The sequence below is a fragment of the Numenius arquata genome, chromosome 10, assembly GCF_964106895.1.
Source record: "Numenius arquata chromosome 10, bNumArq3.hap1.1, whole genome shotgun sequence".
Taxonomy (NCBI): domain Eukaryota; kingdom Metazoa; phylum Chordata; class Aves; order Charadriiformes; family Scolopacidae; genus Numenius; species Numenius arquata.
The window spans coordinates 28,539,398-28,543,097 of NC_133585.1; positions in this window are offsets into that span (position 1 = coordinate 28,539,398).

The following is a 3,700-nucleotide window of genomic DNA, read 5'->3' on the forward strand; positions in this document are numbered from 1 at the left end:
TTTCCCGGCGGGCGCCCACCAACCAGGAACCGAGCCGGCTCCCAGCTCTCGCGAGAGCCCGGCCGCCGGCGTGCGGCGGGGAACGGAACGGCGCGGCGGGACCCAGTGCGCGGGCGCCGGCCGCCGCCTGGCTCCGGACTGGAGGCGGCCTCGCGACGCTGTGACGTCAGCGCCCGGCGCGCGTTGAAGGCTGGGGGGGGGGGGAGGGGGGGTATAGCGCGCGCGCGGGGCAGCAGGCCCAACCGCCGGCTCGCGGAGGGGCTGTTGGGGCAGATCACCGCCGCGTGCCTCAGGCACCCGGCCGGCCCTGAGGGGCCACCAGCCCTTCAGCGGGCAATAAGCCCCGTCACCGACCGTTTCTCGGTAGCGTAGCACGGGCCGTAGGGGCGGCCACGGGAGGGAAGGACGGCTTCAGGTTTGCCACCGGCCCCGCGTGAAGGGCAGAGGGGGCTGCTGGCGCTTTCCTGGGCTCACCTGAGCAGCAGCGTTTTGTGTGGAAGCAGTTCATCGCGATGCGTTTTACAGTAACATTAGTAGTAGTGCATCTTCGTTGATAATTAGGGACAAGAAGAAACGGCCTCAAAGTTGTGCCAGGGGAAGTTTAGCTTGGATATTAGGGAAAAAAATGTCACCAAAAGGGTTATCAAACATGGAAACAGGCTGCCCAAGGGAGTGGTGGAATTGCCATCCCTGGATATACCGAAAAGAGGGGTAGAGGGGGTGGTTTTGTCAATGTATGGCTGATGGTTGGAGTTGATGATCTTAAAGGTCCCCTTTAACCTACATGATTCCATGAAAACTTAACTGTGTGGGTTCCTTGTTAAGAGCTTCGCGCATGTATCAGGAAGCCAGTCTCTTGCTTTTAACATCTAAAGTTAGTATCACCACAATGCTGCTATACAGACAAGATAATTAAGTCTTGTTACTAAAATGTAATTTGTACTCTTCATCAAAAGTAAAACACAAGGAGGACACCACTGCTATGAAACAGTAGGTCTCAATAAGTGCTTTTTTTTCAGGTCGGTCTAATAGAACATCTCCAGCAGGAGAGAGTGAATTGCGAATAAAAAAAAAAAAAAAAAAAAAAAAGACTTGAACATTAACAAAAATGGGTGCCGGAGCTAACAGCTCAGGTCCCCTTCCCTCACTTTATCTGGCTGGAGGGGCCAGAGGAGGTTTGTAAGTATAAAGTATGGTTTTATAGACCAACTGAATAAAACATAGTGCCTGCTCCTGGCTCGAGGCCATCATGGGCTGCAGACCCCTACTGTAGGATGTGACTGAGCGCATCAACACTTGCATTACCTTCCCTCAGACGAGGAGTGCTCCTCACCAATCACCTCCACGCACACTGCCAGGTGCCACGTCCCTGAAGAACCCTGGAGTGCACAAAGTGGATGAAACCGAACAGAAAGATAAATTAAAGAGCATCACCACTGCACTCCAGCTGCTAACAAGAGGCTGCGTCCAAATGGCCAGACTTGAGCTAGTCTGAAGCAAAAGCCCCCTCTGAATGGTACACGGTGTGGACAACCGGGTGCACCATCTCAGCTGAAGTGCTCTACAGATCTGCTCCTGCAGATGTGTTACATTTTTAGGTAGGTCCGTATTCACAAGTAGTGTTAATGTAGATGCAAGCCCCTGAGTGTACTCCACAGGCTTGTGAGGCTGTGTCTCCCATGTCCTGAGAAACTTGTCTCCATGAAGGAGACTATCTCTGCGATGATTATTACAACTCCTTATTCTATTGTTTTTTGTTACAGACATCTTGTAAAATTTCTGGAAGTTAAACTTACTAGCTTTGACATTTCCAAAATATTGTGTCACTTCATTTCTGCAGAAACTACTCAGAAGAATAGCTTCCCAGAAAATCTCAATTTTCCTAGAATAGGATTTCTCAACTAATAACAATTTTACTGACGTATTTTCCCACTGCTTGTTTTCATGTCTTATGAAAGATGAAAACCTGGTCCCTGAGCTTTGCTGAAGGCTTTTACTCTGCATTCAGGGAGACAGCTTTAACTTTTAAATATACGCAGCAGCAGAGGATAGTAAGTTGTATTAATTTAGCCACCTATACTATTCCAGCATAGTCTTGTGTCCAGTTTTAATCTGTTCTGCCTCATTTTCTGCCCCCCTCCTCTTCTAGCATTGCTTCAGATGACACAGTGCTGTCTGTGTGGTGTGAAGTGTAGGTCAGAGGTGGGAAGCAAGCTACACTCTCCCTACCCACTTTTGTCTCCCCTGCAAAGCACTCAAAGCCACAGGTAGAGGATCACTGGGGAAGAAAAGTGGGATAGAAGGTCCTTGGGAAGGAGTCGGGTATTTGGGAAGAGAGGTAAGGATGTTTCAGCACCTTCCACACCATCTTTTACAATCAGGCTAAATTCGCTAGGTAAGATCTGGTTTGGTGGAGAAAGTGAGAAAAGTTAGTAAGGGGAGAAGAAAGAAAAGCACCACCTCCACCCAGATTTCATTGATCCTTGTCCGTCCAGCAAAATAAAACAGCACCATGTCAGTGGGTGGTGGTGTGATACGTGTATGCCTGGTATAAAAAAAATATTAATATAGACAATTCTATGATTCTATGATTCATCTCTACTTCAAAATTGTTTCTCTTCCTGGCTGCTGCTTTAGCTTCTCCGATTCCCTTACTTCTGAGAAACTCTGCCTTAACCATAGAAGTAAAATAATTTTTGCTTAAATTTCAAAGTTAATATGCAAGAAAATACCAGTCCCAAATATTTCATTCACAAAAGGTGAAACATCAAAAAATATTCCTAGCCAAAACCTGAATTCCACAATAGAAACAGGATTTTTTTCTCCTCTCTACATCAGAGGTAGGGCAAAAAGAGAAAAAAAAATTACTCTTCCAGTTGTATCTAACCTGCGATATCATATGAGTCTTTTTGGATAACCCTAACAGGATAGTAATGAAATACACTTTTATAGACCCAAATGCTTCTGAACAGATGTTTCACTTCTCAACAAAAAATCCTAACTCTAGCTCTAATTCATCCATTATTTCGTTATTCAGTATTACTCACTTGGAGTAGCTATGAACCCCGTATCACCGCAAGAGAGCGATAGCACTAGGACTCAACTCCTACATCAGAATTTTAGACAAGCTATTTCCAAGTGAAGAGAACCATGTTGTGAAACAGCAGAAAGAGTTAATGAAATCTCTGCCATGCTCAGAAAAGGCTCAACTAGAGGCAAAAATAAAGGAAACTGCGAGACTTCTAACAAGTACAGAGGGCAGGCATAATTTAAGAAAAAAAAAAAAAAAAAAGGAAAAAGACCTCTTGTCAAAAGTGGAAAGTAAGACTAAAAGTTCTAAATTTCTTAAAGTCCTGAAAGCAGAGCAGAAGACTCTGCAAAAAAACCCAAACCAAACCCAAAACCCAAACAAAAAACTCCAACCAAAAAGAGGGAAGAGGACTTTTCCAAGTTAATGTGAAGATGCTCGTGAACACACAAAATCCTAACAGTCAGTACAGAGCCCAAATATGGAGACCTTAAATTAAAAGCAACCAGCGGCATACAGAAGCTCGTGACAGGGGTTACTAATGTGCTGAACGCCAACATATGGTCAAATACACAATAAAGCAAAAAATCCTCCCTCAGCCAGTACCACACTGTAGAGACAACTAATTATTAACATGCTTATGAAGTTAGTAAAGAACCATTTAATTACACA